At 50.5% G+C, this 21,284-nt stretch overlaps 2 non-coding genes across 2 annotated transcripts; one reads left to right on the plus strand and one right to left on the minus strand.

Moving 5' to 3' along the window:
• Positions 1–12,955: 12,955 nt before the first annotated feature.
• Positions 12,956–13,061, minus strand: LOC120970100 (small nucleolar RNA Z279/snoR105/snoR108). The gene has a single exon (XR_005764846.1). It is a non-coding gene; the product is annotated as a small nucleolar RNA Z279/snoR105/snoR108 (small nucleolar RNA).
• A 308-nt stretch (positions 13,062–13,369) lies between these two features.
• On the plus strand, positions 13,370–13,442 carry TRNAA-UGC (transfer RNA alanine (anticodon UGC)). Its single transcript has one exon. It is a non-coding gene; the product is annotated as a tRNA-Ala (tRNA).
• The last annotated feature ends 7,842 nt before the right edge of the window (positions 13,443–21,284 follow it).

The following is a 21,284-nucleotide window of genomic DNA, read 5'->3' on the forward strand; positions in this document are numbered from 1 at the left end:
TTGGTAACTTGCACGTTGCTCATGACTGGTGAAAAAAGCATTGGGAGAGCGCCAGCGGTGGCCGCGCACTTGAGCTAGTCTGCTGAGTTGAAGGTGATGGCGCACTGGGACCACCTGAGCGGGCGCGTGGCCTCGAGCTTGGGGAGGACTGCATTCACCTCACGAGCGAACTGTTTGAAGATACGCTGCGAGGCTGGGGCCTGAGCGCCGCCCAAGATGCAGGCGATAGCGCGCGACTCTTGGAAGCCTCCAGCCCCCTCGTCTTGATGGTGGTCGTCATTCCTTCTTGGTGGTGGCGGCAGCGGAGGAAGCCCTGCATTGCCCTGAGGACGGTCCTCACGAGGCTGGTCCCTCCAGGCGCCCTCGCGAGGATGATCCTGCCAGCGGTCCTCACGAGGCCTGTCGCGCCACTCCTGGCGCGGGCCACGATCGTCCCAGCGTCCGCCTCCACGTCCTCCTCCTTGGCCGTAGCCCCGATCGCTGCGCTTGGGGCGTCGACCGAAGTGTCCTTCGCGAATGGCTCTGAGTTCTTGACAGTCACTGGTGTTATGGGTGTTCAGGTTGTGGAACGCGTAGAACGGTCGGCCGCCCTTGGATGACTCGGGCTGGTCCCTGCCTCGCTTGGTGTCGGGCTCCGCTGCGAGCACAGCCGCCTCCTTGCGCTTCACGTCCTTGGACTTGGCCTTCTTCTCCTCTCCGCCCGCAGGTGGCAGCTCGAGGAGGGAAAGGTGCCCCTCCTCAGATCTTGCGCACTTGGTCGCCAGGTTGAGTAGTTCCTGAGATGTGCACAGCTCCTCGTGGATAGCGAGCTCCTCCTTCATCTTGATGTCGCGGATGCCGTCAGAGAACGTGAAGATGATGGCCTCGTCTGTGAACTTGGGGATCTTGAGGCGAGTGTTGTTGAAGCGCTGGATGTACTTCTGGAGGGTCTCTCCTGGCTGTTGCTTGATGCGGCGCAGGTCGCCCGCGGCCGGCGGGTGGTCGCGGGTGCCCTGGAAGTTGGCGACGAAGCGGTTGCGCATCTCATCCTAGGAGGAGATCGAGCCTTGAGGCAGGTTCAGGAGCCAAGAGCGGGCACCATCCTTGAGAGCCATGGGAAACCAGTTCGCCATGACTTTCTCGTCACCGTTGGCAGCTTCGATGCTCAGCTCGTAGAGCTGCAGGAACTCCGCGGGGTCGGCGGTGCCGTCGTAGCGAGGGGGCAGATCCGGCTTGAACTTGCCCGGCCAGGCGATGCTACGCAGCTCGGGGGTGAAGGCGCGGCAGCCGGCCGTGGTTGCCGGGCCCGTCTCGGAGGTGGAGCTTGGTCTTGACGAGGTCCGCGCGCCGCCACCGCAGGTAGCGCGCGGTCTTGGCGAAGCGGCGCGGGGAGCACAGGTGCAGCTTCTCGCAGCCGGGGGATTTCTTGGCAGCTTCTCTCTTCGCGCGCGCACCGGGCATGGTGGATCGCGCCATGGGGCCGGGCGCCTTGGCGCCAAGGCACAGTCTTGGGGCAGAGGTGGTGGAGGCGCTCCATGAGCCACGTCGCCCGTGGCTGGCGGAGGGCGAGGCAGAGAGTGGGACGGCGCCGGGGAGCCCCCTGCGGCGCGGATGAGCTCGGCGACGCGGTCAAGCCAGTCCTCGTAGAGGTCGTCGATCGGGCGGTAGCGCAGGAGCTCGTTCGCCATGAGGAGCATGGCATGCGCGTCCATGGGAGCGCGACGTGCGTCGGACGAGGAACCGGCGGGGGTCAGTGATGGAGTGGCGGTGTGGCCGTCCTGCCGCACCGATGGGTGCAGCGAGGACGCTTGCTGCTCGTTCCCCGCCGGGTCGGTGGTGGCGTTGGCGGCGGGAGACAGAGAACGACGAGGTGGCCCGCCGACGGGAGCCGTCTGAGCAACATGGGCGGTGAGGGCAGCCCGATGCTCAGCTCGAGCGCGGCGAGCGTCTGCCATGGAGACGACGGAGTGACAGAGCGATGGATCGACGGAAAGGGAAGCTACGGCGCACCCCTACCTGGCACGCCAAATGTTGGATCTGGGGTTCCGGCAAAACCCTTGGGGTTCAAACTCTGGGGTGCGCGCGAAGTTTTTTCCCTCCTACCGATCTACGCCCTAGCTCGCTAAGATCTCGCGGACGAACTTGACGAACTCGCAACACAGAAGGACATGAGGTTTATACTGGTTCGGGCCACCGTTGTGGTGTAACACCCTAATCCAGTGTGGTGGTGGTAGTGGATTGCCTCTTGGGCTGATGATGAACAGTACAAGGGGAAGAACAGCCTCCTGAGGTTGAGGTGCTCTTGTGCTCGGTGAACTTGTGGGTGTGAGGATGGGATGGATCCAATCCAAGACTAGTTGCCCCTACTGCAGTGGCTAGTTCTACTTATATAGGCCCTGTTCCTCTTCCCAAATATTGAGCGGGAAGGGAGCCAAAAACGGCAGGCAATTTGAAAGGGGACAGCTAGTACAAGCCATCCTGACAAAAGCGGTCTTCGCCTGCAAAAGGCTTTGGGGTGACGCCGTCTTGGGCTCCATGGTGACCACCATCCTGCAGGCCTGCTGGTCTTGGTCCTGTTGCATCGATGTGGAAACCTTTGCCTGATGCCTTGGTACTCCGCGCCTGTGCTTGCTCCCTTAGCACCCAAGAGGAAACAAGGACGCTGCGCGCGCTGGCGCCCGCCTGGTGTTGATCGTCATGGCTCACGTCACGAGAACCTCGCGAGGTTGGCCCCGCCTTGATATCTCCGCTCCTCGCGAGCCTGCCTGGAGAGGCAGCTCCTGAGGAGGTCTTACGTCGTCCGCCTCGCGAGGGTCTTGAATGCCTTGTTGATGAAGATGGGCCGTACAGGCCTGCTAGCAAAGCCACGCCGTGGGCCGCAGGCAGGCAAGTCTGGGGACCCCCGTTCCCAGAACGCCGACAATGTCAAAGAAGCCTGCTCACAAGCCAAGTGCTTGTTCTTCAATGCCCTCACGGCCAAGTTCCTCAGCAATGCCCTCACGGCCAGAATCTTCAAAGCCCTCACGGCCAACTCCTCAAGCTGCTCCTGCTCCTCCAAAGTCCTCTGCTCCTCCGCCAAAGTCCTCGCTGCTTCGACCAAGTCCTCAGCACCTGTGCACCTTACCACGTGCCAAAGGACAACGAGCATCTCTATTGCCTCAGGAGCTTCTGCTAGTTCCTCAGCTCCACCAAATTCTTCAACTCGCCCCAATCTGCTGAAGACAAAGGCCACTGTTGGACGAGGTTCTCGCCCAAGTCCTCACAAGAAGCAGGTCGCCTTCCAAGTGCCATCTGACAAAGATGAAGCTGATGATGAAGAACTTGCCGAAATCATTAGAGACAGGCAAGTCAGGGCCGCTAGAGCCAAGGGCACAAATGTGCCTCTGCTTTTGGATCCAAAGTTGATCCTCGACTACATTGATCTCTGGCACAAGGACCCCAACACTCCTATGCCTGATTTCAAGTTGACTCCTGGCCAAAGTCATATGCTGACTGTCTTCATCCAAGAAGAGAAATGGAAATTTGAAAAGGCCAGGCAGATCAAGAAAGCGCAGTACAAGAAGGAGCGTTTTCTGAAGAAACACGTTGTCTCTAAGACAACTGAAGAACTTGTCAGTATTCAATCTGAGATCAAGAAACTCAGTGATGAATTTAACGTGTACCGCACTGACTGGCTTGGAGCCAAAGTCCGTTTTGTGAATTTGACTGAGAAGTTCACGTCCAATGTTGCAGCTCCAACGCAACAAGAAAATCCTCAGGCTGAAGCATCTGCTCAGCCGACTGAAGAAAATGCCAGCACCGCTGATGACATTCAGGCTGCTGAAGAAACACAAAGCACCAGGGCTGATAACTGCATTCCAGCGGCTGAAGAAATTGCCAGGGCATCCACTAGTGGTGCGCCTGAAGAAAATGAAGAAGTCAGGGCAACTACATCAGTTGTGCCTGAAGAAATTCAACCGAGTTCCTCTGCTCCTCCTGTGCCTACCCCTACTCCGATCCTTCCATCTGCATCAGATGTGAAGAAGACCAAGGCTGCAGAGCGTGCAGTAGTGAAGAAAAGGAAGGCATCAACTTCATTAGATTCTTCCGCTCCGAAGAAGATGAAGCCTTTGACCAGCTCGTTTGCAAATCCCATTGATGTTGTTCCTATCTCAACCATGCCATCAAAGGACCTTGTTCCTTATGATGAAGAATATGTGATTCCAAGCGAATCCGATGAAGAGAATCCTTCTGCTGCTTCGTCAGAGCAGTTGGATGAAGAAATTGAAGTGGATGCAATCCCTTCAACACCAGTTGTCTCCTCGCCTATGCCTCAGTTTACTGCTGAAGAGGCCGGCGTTGAAGAAATGGAAGATGAAGATGTGGATATTGGCTGTACCACACCCGTGTTGAATGATGACTTTTGGGAAAGTCAGCACCCCAACTCTCCACTGTTCACACCGTTGCAAAAAAATCCTCAGTCCCCAGTAACTACAGTTCAAATGGGATCTGATGAACCACATGCCACACCGTCTGTCCATGAAGAAATTCCAGCCACTAGTGCTGAAGAAAATGTAAATGAAGAATTGAAGACCCGAGCTGTCACTGAAGAAGAAGCTGAAATTCCTCAGCCTGTGGAACCTGAGATTGCGATTTCTGAGGTGATAATGCAATTGACTGACACTCCTCAGCCCAAACCAAAGGATCCATTCTCAAAGAAGCAGAAATTCAAGGCTGATGATTTCTTCGGCGAGCACGTGTTCTTCACTGACTATAATCCCTATGATTCTGCTCGTCTTAGAAAGAAGCGCTTCTGGACCGCTAGCCAGGCCAACTTCTATTCTTCACTGCTCTTCAACAAGGACAAAGTCTTCGACCACGAGCATATTCCTCATGTGGACATGGAATCACTGCCATGCTTTTCACCTGTCCTCAGTGTGCTTCATGACGCAGGCCTCCTCAACTTTTGCACAGACATAGTTGATTGGAATGAAGAGCTCATTCTTCAATTCTACGCAACTCTGCACATCACAGGAGATGCTGACGATGTGAACTCCTGGGTTTTGGACTGGATGACCGAAAATACTCACTATAAGGCACCGGCCTCTGAATTACTTCACACCCTGCCCATCAGTCCTCCACCTGAAGGAGCTCGTTGCCTGTACAAAGAGCCTGAACTGACTGCTCATTATATGCAAGTTCTTATGAAGCCTCTGAAACCTGGTCAAGCCCCAAGGACCAAATTCCTCGTGAGGGAATTGCTCTATGTGCCAAGAACAGTCTATCGCATTCTGACGAAGACTATGAGTCCAATCAAAGGCCATGATTCGAATGATGAAGAAGTCGTTGGCATCATGAAGAATCTGCTGTTCAATATCATACATGGCATTCCTGTCAACTATCATGATTTCTTCATGAGGACTCTGGCAAATGTTGCACTTTCTCCGTTTGAGCTGAAGCCTTATGCTCCTTGGATTATGAGATTCCTCAGAACAAGGTCTTCACTCAACTACAAGGCTGGTTTTCAGAATCACCTCAGCTACTTGCCCCCGATTGAAGTCCTCAAGCGGACCTATTCCTCAGCTGATGAAAAGGGCAAGGCACTAGCTGTTATTGATGAAGGCATTCGTCCATTGGATGGTCAGTTTCGCAAAGCTGCATCGTATTCCACCAATGATGACTCTGCCACTCATGATTCTGCTGCCCATGCATCCAAGCCAAATCCTCAAGCCACTGCTCCTCGAGTGATGACTGACCGTGAGCTGCTTCTTAGTCTGCACCAGAAGGTGGATCGAAACCATAAATGGGTTAAGCGTCAGTTTGGTTCTATTCTTCACAACATGACTGCTACACATAATGCAATGAAGAAAAACCATTACTACCTCCATGAAGTCTTCGGTCGCACCTAGGCTATTCTGTCACATGTATATGGTGAAGAAGATCTAAAGAAAATGGGTCTCAAGGAAGATCTTGACTGGTCTGCTCCTCCACCGAATAAATACAAGAAGGTCAAGGTTCCTTCCTTGGTGGCCAGCTCATATTCTTCATCGCGCGAAACCGACGAGCATGAAGACTTGGACGGCACTGTGGCAGGCCCTACTACGACAAACGACCCCAACAACATTGGCGCTCCTCCATCAACATGATATTCTTCAGGGGCGTTAGTCCGCATTTTCAACCCTTTTGGTCATTCGATGACAAAGGGGGAGAAATTTGAGTTAGTCTCCAAGCGGGTCTATCTTATATGGGCGTTTTTCTGCTAAGTTACAACTCTCGTTCTTTTGATGACTTTGTTGGATCGAGTTGTAAACTTAAACTCTATGGTGGCCTGATACTTTTGTTGTGTTCTTCTGCATGCTTATTCCTCGTTAATACTAATGCACACATGCTGAATTACATCAGTCACCATATTTGTAACACCCACGATGCGGCTATATCTCCCACGTGTCGAGGCCCGACTTAGAGGCATAACCGCATAGTGGTTTTGTCGCAAGAAGGGTCATCTTCACACAATCCCATGTAATGAACAAGAATGGGATAAAGAGTTGGCTTACAATCGCCACTTCACACAATACATAAATATCATTCATACATCATCCAAAATACAATCAAATAGACCGACTACGGTCAAAATCCAGATGAAAATAAGACAACCCCAAATGCTAGATCCCTGATCGTCCCAACTGGGCTCCACTACTGATCATCAGGAAAAGACACATAGTAACGACCACGTTCCTCGTCGAACTCCCACTTGAGATCGACGCCATCATCTGCGCTGGCATCGTCGGCACCTGCAACTGTTTTGGTAGAATCTGTGAGTCACGGGGACTCAGCAATCTCACACCCGCGAGATCAAGTCTATTTAAGCTAGTAGGACAAGATGGTGCAAAGAGGTGGAGCTGCAGCGGCAAAAGCATATATGGTGGCTAACTTGCGCAAATGAGAGCGAGAAGAGAAGCAATGGAACGGACGTCATCTAGCAATGACCAAGAAGTGATCCTGAACACCTACTTACGTCATACATAACTCAGACCGTGTTCACTTCCCGGACTCCGCCGAGAAGAGACCATCACGGCTACACACGCAGTTGATGTATTTTAATTTGGGTCAAGTGACAAGTTATCTACAACCGGACATTAACAAATTCCCATCTGCCTCATAACCGCGGGCACGGCTTTCGAAAGATAATACCCTGCAGGGGTGTCCCAACTTAGCCCATCATAAGCTCTCACGGTCAACGAAGGATAAACCTTCTCCCGGAAAGACCCGATCAGTCTCGGAATCCCGGTTTACAAGACATCTCGACAATGGTAAAACAAGACCAGCAAAGCCGCCCGATTGTGCCGACAAATCCCGATAGGAGCTGCACATATCTCGTTCTCAGGGCACACCGGATTGTCCAAGCTTCCGATAGGCCAGACCAGAGTTGCCCCTGGTGGCCACCGGCGACTGACAGTTTGGACCAATACTCAGAGGAGCACTGGCCCGGGGGTTTAAAATAAAGATGACCCTCGGGCTCTAGAAAACCCGGGGGAAAAAGGGTATAGGTCGCAAATGGTAAAACCAAGGTTGGGCCTTGCTGGAGGAGTTTTATTCAAGGCGAGCTGTCAAGGGGGTCCCATAAATCACCTGACCGCGTAAGGAACGCAAACTCAAGGAACATAATCCCGGTATAACAGTAACTAGGGCGGCAAGAGTGGAACAAAACACCAGGCATAAGGCCGAGCCTTCCACCCTTTACCAAAATATATAGATGCATTAATTGAATAAGATATATTGTGATATCCCAACATATCCATGTTCCGACATGGAACAAACTTCAACTTCACCTGCAACTAGCAACGCTATAAGAGGGGCTGAGCAAAAGCGGTAACATAGCCAAACAACGGTTTGCTAGGAAAGGATGGTTAGGGCTGACATGGCTAAAATGAGAGACATGATATAGCAAGTGATAGGTAGCGAGCATGGCAAAAGAGCGAACAACTAGCAAAGCTAAGATAGAAGTGATTTCGAGGGGTGGTCATCTTGCCTGCAAGATTCTCAGAGTTGTCGAAAGCTTGATCCTCGTAAGCGTACTCGACAGGTTCCTCGTTCACGAACTCGTCTCCCGGCTCTACCCAAGACAAGAACACAAACAAACGGAACCACAATCAACAACGAGAAACGCGCAAGCAACATGATGCAAAACATGTATGATATGCAAGATATGATATGCGATGCATATGCGTGCTCCGGAAGGAAAATGATGAACATGGCAGTAACTTGGCAAACCAAGCATGCCACTGGAAAGATGAGATGATTTCGGTCTAAATCGATATAAAGATCACCGGAATCGGATGCACGGTTTGCAAATGGCAAGCAAAACAAGAATGACACTAATCTGCGATAAACAGCAAGATAGCACTTAAAATACAACAAACAACAATGCTACAGCACCCCAACATAGCAACAAAGCACATGGCAGTAATCTACAGGAGATGCTTGACAAAAGATGAACACTGAGCTACGGCTAGTTCACAACATATCAATCTCAAACAACCATGGCAAAAATGCAAAAGATTACAGGTTCACAGACTTGGTGAAAAAACTGGACATTACAGAAATCAGCATCGGGTAGCAATGTTCAGAGCACGGAATCAACATGCTACAGGAACTTAACATAGCAAAACAAGGCATGGCAGTGTTCTACTAAAAGCACATGACAAAAGTCCCTTACTGACCATAAGCCAAAAAGGACCAGAAGATATGATGGCAAGCACGTAAACATAGCAAGTTTCGTTATCAGGTTTCAGACTTAACAGAAAACAGAGCATGGCAGAAATATTAATATGTAGGCCTCTTTGTGAGCTTGATGCACTCCCGACAGAGCAATGCACTACAAACTAAGTATACCTACAGCAAGATGGCATGTTTCTCAAGCTAACCATGGAAAGAACAATTGCATAGCATGTATGGATTAACTACAATAAACATGGCAAGATTGCAAGTCATGTCAAGAATCTGCCAGAAATATTTTATAGCAAAAGTAGAGCAAGATTGAGTCATGCTATGGCACTCCATAATTGCAAACAATTGCAGGAATGGATCAACTATAACTATAGCTACAAATCATCCTTACTGAACATCTCCAAAATATGCATGGATCTCTCTGTAGCATCAAGTTTACATGGCAACAAAATTACAGCAGACAAAGACTTAGAGAAAGAAATATTACGGGACCTACTTTGCATGCTTGTGCTAGTCACCACAGAGATCACAAAAATACATGTACTATACCACTGGAAAGATGGCATGACATACTTCAAAACACATGTAGAGCTCAGGCTGAAAAGATGCACAGAATAAAAGATACAAAAATGACAAATCTCCAAGTTCTGATAAGAACCAGAGATTAACAGCAACTAGCCCTCTTCCAACGAAGATTTGGGCATCAAGATGACCTCTAATGAACATGGTGCAATTGAACAAAAATGAAAAGCAACACGAGACGAACAATTTGACATATTACACGCGCGAATCGGAGCTGCATGCACAGAGTTACGGCATCTCAAACAGGAGCACATGCTGAGAAATTAACGAGGACTACCAGATCCGATCGGAGGTCGCTCGAGCTCCTCGAGCCCGAGCTCGTCGGCCGGAGGAGGAGAAGGTGCAGGCGGGCGGCGGCCGGAGGGAGGGGACGCGGAGGCGGCGGCGGCGGAGGGGATCGGAGGCGGCGATGGCCGGCGGCGGGCACGCGGCGGCGGGGACGGGCGCCGCGGCGGCGGCGGCCCAGGCGGCAACGGCGGTGGGCGGCGGGAGGCGCGGCCCTCAGGCGGCGGCACGGGGGAACCGCGGGCGGAGGCGAACGGGCCGGGAGGCGACGGCGACGGGCCGCGGGGGCCTCGCCCGGGCCTCGCGGGCTCCGGCGGCGGCGGCGACGGGCTCGCCACGTGGCAGCCGCGGGTTGGACGGGGCGCGGCGGCGGACGTGTCCGTCGGTGGCAGTTTTGTCCGGCGGCGCGCGGTGGGGAATTTTAGGGTTGGACTGCGAATGTATACGGGAGGGGATGCACTTATATAGTTAGAGGGAGTTAGGAGAGTCCAAATGAGGTGCGGTTTTCGCCCACACGATCGTGATCGAACGACCTAGAGCATGGAAGAGAGTTTGGTGGGTTTTGGGCTGGTTTTAGAGGGGGGTTTTGCTGGACACTCAAATGGTCTTTGCGGATGCCCGGTTAACCGATGGAGTACCAAACGACCTCCGAATGGAACGAAACTTGACCGGTAGTCTCCGGGTGGTATAAAAAGACCACTTGACAAGCCTCGGTCCATTCCGAGAAAGTTTGACACACGCACACGAAAGAAAACAAGAGGGGTGCACTGGAGGAGATAGGAGCGCCGGATTGCAAAACGGACAACGGGGAAAATGCTCGAATGCAGGAGACGAACACGTATGCGAATGCAATGCACATGATGACATGATATGAAAATGCATGACATGACAAAATACAAAACGAAAGACAAAACCCAACAACGGAGGGAAAATCATAACACATAGCCGGAAATGGCAAGAGTCGGAGTTACAAATATGGCAAGTTACATGCGGGGTGTTACAATATTTCATCATGCATTTCAAATTCTTCACATTATATGTCAAATGCGTGTATGAATTACAAGATATAGGGGGAGATCTCCATGATTCGACTCTTCAAGTGTGCATTGCTTCAAAAGCAAATTCCTCACTATGCACATCTTCAGGGGGAGTTCTTCTATATCTTGCAATCAAATTCCTCAATATCAGTATTTATACTTCATATGTTTATTCCCGTTGAAAATTTAACCTATATTGTCATCAATCACCAAAAAGGGGGAGATTGTAAGTGCATCTAGTGCCCCTTAGTGATTTTGGTGTATTGAAGACTTATAGGTTAAGGGACTAATGTGTTTGTGGGTGTACACAGGTCTATAAGTCTATAAGGAGTTTGATATTTACAGAGAAAGTCGACCCCTAAAAATGAAGTTCTTCGACTGAAGATTTTGGAATTCTGAAGACTTTCTGAAGACTTTGAAAGTGAAGAAATTGGTGTGACCTTGAAGATTTGGTATTCATTAGAGGAACATGAAGCGTGAAGACTTTTGTTTTCGTAGTTTCATTTTCTCTTTCTTGAGTCATAGGAAACACCGTACTGTTAAAGGGGGTCGAGGAAATACAAAGGAAAATTTTCCAAGTGATGCTCAACTCAAAATCCTACACCTACCAATCCCTTCGAGTGAAGCCATTGGAAATCTCATACAGTTCAGTCATATTCTTCAGTGACAGAGACGAAGTTCTTCTGGTCTCTTAGGAATTTGTTCTGACCGAGGAGTTTGGAATTCGCCAGTGCGGATTGCCTACACAGTGAGGAACATGATAGCCCTGAGGAATTTGATACTCAAATTTCCGACCGTTGTTGTGCCTTGTGCCATCTGTCCCAAAATATCTACCCACCTAACGGTCATATCATTGAAGGGCATTTATGTCTTATCATGTCGGACTGCTCCCTAGGCTATAAATAGCCGCCCCCTACAACCACTAGCTGGTTGGCTGCTCCGAGAGAAACTGACACTTGTCATTTGAGAGCATCCCATCCTCCGAGGACTTTGAGCGAAAATCATCGAGTGAGAAAAACCCAAACCCAAACACCTACAAACCCAAAGTGATTGAGCATCACTGAAGAGATTGATCCTGCGTGGATCCGACGCTTGTTACCTTTGAAGACTGTGCTTCTTCCAGACGGTTAAGCGTCATGGTCTAGAGCATCCAAGAGGAATTGTGGATCGCCGAGTGACCGAGTCTATGAAGGTTTGGAAGTCACCTGAAGACTTACCACGAGTGATTGGGCGAGGTCTGTGTGACCTTAGCTTAAGGAGAATACGGTGAGGACTGTGTGTCCTCAGGTTTAAATACCTAGCCGCTCCAACCAGACGTACAACTGAGACAGCAGTTGGAACTGGTCTACCAAATCATTGTCTTCACCAAGCTTACTGGTTCTATTTCCTCAACTCTTTCATTTCCTCATAACTGTGTTGTGCACTTGTTCATATCTGTGTTTGAAGACTTTGACTGAAGACTTTCTCAATTTCCTCAGTTCAATTTCTGTAGTCTGTTTGTCTTCATCTTGTGTTATCCTGTGTTTACGCTTTCTATACTCAGTGCTTGTCTTCATTTCATCATGATGACTATGCTTGTGTTCTGTTATGTTTACTTTTGAGTACTTATTCCATTGCAAGTAGTTCTTCGCTAAGGAATTTCCTCACCAGCAAATTCCTTAGTGAAGAATTCATAAAAATCGCCTATTCACCCCCCCTCTAGTCGATATAACGCACTTTCACGTCGGATTCGGACGATAAAGATGCTAAAATCACGATGATGATGTGCGTCCAAGAGAAAATGGAGAAGACAGAGGGTTCCATGAAGGGTGAGAGAGTTATTCCCCGGGATAGAAGTGCTCGTGCACGGATTACTTCACACTGGATCCAACATACTATGAAGATTTTTTTCAACGTCGCTTCCAAATGGCAGGGATTTGTTCTTGCTACCTTGGAGAAGGCCACATAATTAAGTTGGAATGAAAGCTCATCTATGCTGTGAGCGACACCCACTGCTGCAATCAAATGACAGTGCAGGCCAGCCTGGGCTTCCGATCAAACCGTCATTCACAAAAAGAAGATCAACAAACAAGCAAAAAGAAATAATCAAATCAAACATTTGGTGAACCAAAACAAAAATCTAATATGGTAGCTCAAAATGGACTGATTCACCAAGATTGTGGCCACCAAGCTTGTGGTTGAACTCACCTCCGAAATTTATTACTGATATTTTAGCTGATGATGTAAGCATTGCATAATTTTAGTAAAGTTAACCATGAAGGCCTTTTTCTAAAAAAAAAATCTAAACCAAGACTTTCAAATCAAAATTCAATTCAAAATAAACAAAGGGAAGAAACAAAAACAAGAAAGGCATTAAATATAAATTCAGGATCAGATGGTAGATCACGGGGATGCCCCAGTGTCGTAACAGGCTTATTGGGGCGGGCACCCCTCTCGCATGATTTAGCGAGCCTGTACCACTCCTCATTTCCCTTTGCTGCCTGAAGGATCATGATTTTACCAGACGCACCCAGGTCCGTTCTTATAGACCTTCCGTCCACGCGCTCACTCCCTCCGGCCGAGGTGGGACTAAATATGACTCTCCAACCACGCTGAACGCTCAACGCTGGACAATTTTCTTGGAGGCCGATGGTTAAACCTGCACGGGCCATCAGGCGCACACAAGTGGGCCGCTCATCATAGGTAAAACATTGGCCCATAGAGGTTAGTATTAGCAGTGCAGAAGTAGGACAGAGTTTACACGTCTGAATAGGGGACTTTAGACATCATATGCATACAAAGGGGATGTAGCTCAAATGGTAGAGCGCCCGCTTTGCATGCGGGAGGCACGGGGTTCGATCCCCCGCATCTCCATAATATACTACTTTTGCGCAATTATTAAGGTATTTTTCTCACCTATTCTGTCAATCTATCTCCACACTATGTTCTTCGCCATTATTAAGGTATTTTTCCTTACCTATTCTGCAATGTGTCTTTTCATAACACCATTGATTTTTTTCCTATGTCCTCTATATCATAGTTTTTTCATGCCGCTGTTCTATATCAGTTTACTTTATATACACGTAGGAATTTCCTCCTTGTGAGACATAAGATGGTCATTTAATACCACTTGGCATGAGTGGTAAGCTGTATAAAAAACAATGAACAATAAGATGGTCATTTAATTACTATGGAATATATCAATTTTGCATATTTACCTTAATATTACAACAAGCACTTAGAAAAAACTTTGCACGAATCTTAACGTAATATACTACTTTTGCGCAATTATTAAGGTATTTTTCTCACCTATTCTGTCAATCTATCTCCACACTATGTTCTTCGCCATTATTAAGGTATTTTTCCTTACCTATTCTGCAATGTGTCTTTTCATAACACCATTGATTTTTTTCCTATGTCCTCTATATCATAGTTTTTTCATGCCGCTGTTCTATATCAGTTTACTTTATATACACGTAGGAATTTCCTCCTTGTGAGACATAAGATGGTCATTTAATACCACTTGGCATGAGTGGTAAGCTGTATAAAAAACAATGAACAATAAGATGGTCATTTAATTACTATGGAATATATCAATTTTGCATATTTACCTTAATATTACAACAAGCACTTAGAAAAAACTTTGCACAAATCTTAACGTAAAATCAATGACATAAGACTTAGATGTGAAATACTTAGAGCACATCTAGATGTGTTTTAGCAAAACGGTTGATTCAAATGGCCGAAGCCATGCTTGATTATTATCCATTGTTTAGCGTGCATTTTTTACTTCCGGCGTCAAGACAATTGATATGCTCGGGAGGGGATTAGTGGCACGCAGGGTCGGGGCACACAACCTTAATTTGTTTGGCTTTTGATTTTCAAATTTTCATATCTTTTGAACCAAATCTAAATTAAATTTTGTTTGTGTATTCATGTTTCTTTTGATGAGGGCTTTTAAATAAGTTCCATTTTGAACATGTTTTGATGATTTTTTAAAACTTTGCTAAGTTTCAACTGCTGAAACATGGTACGAGCGAACAATGAAAATTTAAGTTTCAAAACCTAAAACTTGAGACTAAATGTGCCCTCTTTGGAATCCAACGACTTTACCGGTCATCTTATTCTCCTTTTATCTTCTTTGTCATATTTTTCCGTGCCACAATTCTCCTTGTGAGGCATAAGATGGTTATTTAATTGGGACCTTTACATTTGTACCCCTAACTCGAACCCAGTACTCAAATTTACCCCTAATTTCGAACCATGCTCAAATTTGCCACTCTGCCGTTAGGTGTCCATATAGAAACGCCCTTGCCACCGTCCAGCCAATGGGGTTTGACAGTCTATGCGACGTTTGCTGGACATTTTTGCCCCTGTCGACATGTGTCACTTATGGGTGGGCCTCGTTATCCATAGGTTTTTTAAGGAAACAACTCTCTCACCTCTCACTTTCACTTACAGATGGGCCCCTCATCCATAGGAAAAAAAGAAAAAAAGTAAAGTAAAAAAACACAACCATAGTGTATTACCAGTGGGCCAACAGAGGATTAGGCCCACTTGTCATAGGCTATTTATTTTAGATTAATTATACCTAAATCTAAGTCAACCAAAAAAACTATACTTAATGTACTAGGTTAATTAGTTTAATCTTATTAGCTGGCGACTTGGGTCCACATGTCAGTGAACCAGGCAATGTTTTAAACGGCGGCGCTCTCCGATGACTGAAACCACGGTGGCGGCGGACGGAATCGCAAATCCGACGACCATTTGGATGGCAGAGAGTACGGTTCGAACAACTGCGGTGAGGTGCCTGCACTGGCAACAGCGGCGCGAGCAGGGCTGGTCGGAATCGACCACAGCGACGAGCTAGGCGGCGGCCGACGGCGGTGATCGATGAATTCAAGCAGGCGGGCACAGCTCCAGTGGTTTAGGGGGTTGGGCGACATCATAGGGGCACCATGAGCACGACGACGACATATATTTGTGGTTTAGCAGGGCAGGGCGACAAATTGATGACGGCGAATCGGTGATGGCGATCCGGTGGTCGTAGACGAGGAAGACGGTCAATCTGGTCATGTTGGGGCATTCCTGCGTGAGCTGCTCACATGAGGCGACGTACTAGAGGCGTGCGCATCTCCTGGGTAGATTTGCAGCCGTCTGTGAGGACCATGGCCGCGGTGATGGCAACGGTCATGGTGGCCACCGTTCTCGGATGCGGCTGGAGGGAGGAAATCGAGCGGGGGAAGTGTCGGCGTTCCGGGAACGGGGGTCCCCAGACTTGCCTGCCTGCGGCCCACAGCGTGGCTCTGCGAGCAGGCCCGTACGACCCATCTTCACCAACAAGCTTCCAAGACCCTCGCGAGGGGCCAAGCCTCGCGAGGCGGACGACACAAGACCTCCTCGGGAGCGCCTTCACCAGGATGGCTCGCGAGGGGCGGAGAGATCAAGGCAAGGCAAACCTCGCGAGGTTCTCATGATGTGAGCCATGACGATCGAGACCAGGCGGGCGCCAACGCGCGCAGTGTCCTTGTTTCCTCTGTGGTGCTAAGGAGGCAAGCGCAGGCGAGGGGTACCGAGGCGTCAAGCAAAGGTTTCCATATCGGTGCAACGAGACCAAGACCAGCAGGATGGCAAGATGGAGGTCACCATGGAGCCCAAGGCAGCGTCACCACTAGTGTCTTTTGCAGGCGAAGACCACCTTTAGTCAGGATAGCTTGTACTAGCTGTCCCCTTTCAAATTGGCCGTTGTGGCAACCCTTCCCGCTCAATATTTGGGGAGAGGACCAGGGCCTCTATAAATAGGATTAGCCACCACAGTATGGGCCGAACTCATCTCAACAGAGCCTCAGCCATCTCATCTTGGACTAGATCCAACCCATCCTCACACCCACCAAGCACAAGAACACCTCACCTCAGGAGGCTGTTATTCCCCTTGTATTGTTCATCCTCAGCCCAAGAGGCAATCCACCACACCACACTGGAGTAGGTGAAGGAAATATGCCCTAGAGGCAATAATAAAGTTATTATTTATTTCCTTATGTCATGATAAATGTTTATTATTCATGCTAGAATTGTATTAACCGGAAACATGATACATGTGTGAATACATAGACAAACAAAGTGTCACTAGTATGCCTCTACTTGACTAGCTCGTTGATCAAAGATGGTTATGTTTTGTAACCATAGACATGAGTTGTCATTTGATAAACGGGATCACATCATTAGGAGAATGATGTGATTGACTTGACCCTTTCCGTTAGCTTAGCACTTGATCGTTTAGTATGTTGCTATTGCTTTCTTCATGACTTATACATGTTCCTATGACTATGAGATTATGCAACTTCCGAATACCGGAGGAACACTTTGTGTGCTACCAAACGTCACAACGTAACTGGGTGATTATAAAGGTGCTCTACAGGTGTCTCCGAAGGTACTTGTTGAGTTGGCATATCTCGAGATTAGGATTTGTCAATCCGATTGTCAGAGAGGTATCTCTGGGCCCACTCGGTAATGCACATCACTATAAGCCTTGCAAGCATTGTACTAATGAGTTAGTTGCGGGATGATGTATTACGGAACAAGTAAAGAGACTTGCCGGTAACGAGATTGAACGAGGTATTGAGATACCGATGATCGAATCTCGGGCAAGTAACATACCGATGACAAAGGGAACAACGTATGTTGTTAAGCGGTTTGACCGATAAAGATCTTCGTAGAATAAGTAGGGGGCAATATGAGCATCCAGGTTCCGCTATTGGTTACTGACTGGAGACGTGTCTCGGTCATGTCTACATTGTTCTCGAACCCGTAGGGTCCGCACGCTTAAAGTTCGGTGACGATCGGTATTATGAGTTTTAGTGTTTTGATGTACCGAAGGTAGTTCGGAGTCCCGGATATGATCACGGACATGACGAGGAGTCTCGAAATGGTCGAGACGTAAAGATCGATATATTGGACGACTATTTTTGGACACCGGAAGGGTTCCGGGAGGTTTCAGGCATATACCGGAGTACCGGGGGTTACCGGAACCCCCCGGGGAGTTAATTGGGCCTCATGGGCCTTAGTGGGAGAAGAGGACGGGCGGCTAGGGCAGCCACGCGCCCCCTCCCCCTCTAGTCCGAATTGGACAAGGAGGGGGGCGGCGTCCCCTTTTTCCTTCTCTTCCTCTCTCCCTTCCTTCCCTTCTCCTACTCCTACTTGGAAGGGGGGAGTCATACTCCCGGTTGGAGTAGGACTCCTCATGGGGCGCGCCTAGGGAGGCCGGCCTCCTCCCACTCCTCCACTCCTTTATATACGGGGAGGGGGGCACCCCTTGGGGACACAACAATTGATCATTGATCTCTTAGCCGTGTGCGGTGCCCCCCTCCACCATAATCCACCTCGATAATATCGTAGCGGTGCTTAGGCGAAGCCCTGCGTCGGTAGCATCATCATCACCGTCATCACGCCGTCGTGCTGACGAAACTCTCCGGAGAAGCTCTGCTGGATCTGAGCTCGCGGGACGTCATCGAGTTGAACGTGTGCTGAACACGGAGGTGCTGTGCGTTCGGGACTTGGATCGATCAAATCGTGAAGACGTACGACTACATCAACCGCGTTGTGCTAACGCTTCCGCTTTCGGTCTACGAGGGTACATGGACACACTCTCCCCTCTCGTTGCTATGCATCACCATGATCCTGTGTGTGCGTAGGAAAATTTTGAAATTACTACGTTCCGTAACAGTAGGGTATTACACCACAACGGTGGCCCGAACCAGTATAAATCTTGTGTCTCTTGTGTTGCGAGTTCGTCGAGCTAAGCTTAGAGATCCCAGCGAGGCTGAGGGCGTGATTCGGTAGGGGGAGATCTTCGTGCGCACCCCAGTGTTCGAACCTTGAGGGTTTTGCCGGAACCCGAGAGCCGATATTTGGCACGCCAAGTAGGGGTGCGCCGGAGCTCTTCTTCCGCCAGTCGATCCGCTCGTTGATCCCCCGACACTCCGCGTCTCTGATGTCCGGTGACTCAAGGACCAACGCCGACCGCTGGGCAGCCTGGCCAGCCCAGGCGGCGCTGCCCGCCCAAGAAGACCTCAACCTCGCGCCGAGGCAACACGCGCACCACCAAACACTGCGGGGCGTGGGCGGCGCGGTCACCCACCGTCCGCCCTTACCCCATGACAAGAACGGGCAGCCGCAAGGACCTCAAGCCATGCCGTGGCCACGGCGCCGCACACCCGACGGGAGCAAGCAAACATGAGGTCCCCACCCACAGTGGCTCGGGAGCTGTTGGATGCCAGTTAATGGAGAGCGGCCGGGATGCATTGCTAGAGCGTGTCGCCAAGCTCTTGGACGCCGTGGCCTCGGGAGCACCACCCTTCTGCTCTCTGCTCACACCTCAAGCTACGGCCGGGCCGCATGGCGGGCCTCGCCGCGCCCGCGTGCCCACGGGCACGCCAACAGGCTTCATCGACACCGGAGCAACCAACGGAGCTGGACGCCCGCTCGCACCTGCGCCACCTCCGGTGGGCGCGGGCATGAGCGCTGCCACCTACGGCCCCGGCGGGATGCAACCCTACCATCCTCAAGGTGGCACGCTAGGCCGGGCAACATGGAGCGTGGGGCACTACGACGAGGTCTTCGAGGCGGCGGCCTCGGAGGCCTACGTGCCCGCATGGTGGACCAGGAGTACATGCCGGAAGACGACCCTGGCTCGTTCCTCGAGCCAGGTTAGGAGGAGGAAGCGCTAGAAGTCCGCACCTTTCAGGAGCCCTCCGGAAGCCTCACCAACCGCACCGGCGACGACAGCTACAGGGTACCACTAATTCCTCAGGAGCAGGCTTACGCTAACCATGGGACGCAGGAGGATCAGGTCGCGGCAGTGGATGGCGGCCCCAGCTCGTCGGCCTCCCTGCCGATGGGGGGCACGCTGGGGGCTGCAGGAGAGGGGCCGGGAGGAAGGCCCCTCCCCGCGCCGCACGGAGCGAGGCGTCCCCCGGAGGTAGGCCCTCTGCCGGGGAGTTGCTCCAGAGCCTTCCCCCGGCAGAGGACCCGTGGTCGCCGAGGGCGCCGCTGGCGTCCCCTTTGCCCCTTGGTGTCGTCCTGGTTTCCGGTCGCCCCCAACGGTGGTCGAGGGAGGCGCAAGGCGGGGCCCTCGTCGGGCGATATGAAGTAAGGCTCACGCCTGTGAAGGTCTCCGCTCGTGACACTCTCACGTAATATTGAGTGGGGCTGTACACGCCCCAGAGTCTCATGAGTGCCGCCCTCTGGCCTCCGGGGCTCCCTCCCACGTCCTAGTGGCAGCACTTAGCTCCGCGCTGGTGAGAAGACTCGAAGACAAGAAGACTAGACTAGGCGCCGGACGCGGCCATTTGCTTTGGATCTCTTTTCTGTAGCCCTGCCTTCTAGATTTGGATTTAAGTTGAAGTTGAATTTTCGTTGATGTGCGCGGGGGTGCCTTTTCTCGTTCGAGCGATTTCTTGCTATCTGGTTCTTGCCTTAATTCGGGTTCGCGCCTGTTGCTTCCCCCTCACGAGCGGGGCTGGGCATGGCACACGCGCGCCACGCGTACGTCGCGCCACGGCGGGCGCCCGCTTCTCACAAAGCCCTCTCGGGCGGATCGGCAGGCTCCTCGGGAGCCTCTCAGAAACTCGCGACGACATGAGTCAGTTTGGGACTCGTCCAGGCTCAGGTAAACAGCGACGACAAACTCGCCCTAGGATTCGTGGGATCATAAAGACACATATTCAACTTGGCCTAAAAGGATAGATGCAGTAGTGTATTTACATGAGGGGCTTCCCCTCCAAAAATTCTCTTACAATCTCAGGGGCCGCGCCCGAGCTTTTGCATGCAGACGAACAGCAGGGAAACACGGGATCAGTCGGACATGTCGCTCGCCGCGTCCCCCAGGTCGTCCTCAGGCGCGTCGCTGGCCCCGCTGCCCCCAGCGCTGTCACCATCGCTAGCATCACCATCACCTTCACCGGCGCTGCCATCACCATCATCGACTACGTCGCCTTCGTCCGCCGCGACCACCACCGCGTCGTCCTCGGAAGTGAAGGCTCTGACCAGCGCGTCCACATGGTCCTCCGTCCACCGCGCCAGGTCACCCCGGATGGCCTCCGGAACTGGAGCAATGGCGGCGTCAAAGTCAAAGTCCTGGTAGGTGTTCTGGAGATGACTGAAGACACGGGAGAATGCGTGCCCCAGGAGGCCACGACTCCTCTCGCTACTAGGGAAAACCCTAGCAGTAGCGCAGGTATAATGCCTATCAGTAGCGTTGGGTACCGCGCTACTAGTAAGGCGCTACAGCTAAAGGTTAGCAGTAGCGTCTGTTAACCCACGCTACTGCTATGTCGACTTAGTAGTAGCGCTTTCATCAAAGAGCGCTACTGGTAATTACTAGTAGCGCTTCTCTCGGCCCGCGCTACTACTATTATTCCGTATTTTACTTTTATTTCATGTTGTATTCATACACCTTTATACAAGTTTTCATACAACAGCAATTTAGAGATTGTTTTTACATCATAATGACTTATTACATCACAGGGTGAAAGAACCGTGGACTAGTTTCAAGTGGATGGACATCCACTTGAAACTAATCCGTGGTTCTTTCACCCAATAATATAATAAATATCATCATCATATCATTAACAACTTATCATCATAATACATCATTGTCATATAAAATCTCCTCATGATCATCATTTTCATCAATGAGACATCACATAGCAAGTTGGT

The sequence above is a fragment of the Aegilops tauschii genome, chromosome 7 (assembly GCF_002575655.3).
Source record: "Aegilops tauschii subsp. strangulata cultivar AL8/78 chromosome 7, Aet v6.0, whole genome shotgun sequence".
Taxonomy (NCBI): Eukaryota; Viridiplantae; Streptophyta; class Magnoliopsida; order Poales; family Poaceae; genus Aegilops; species Aegilops tauschii.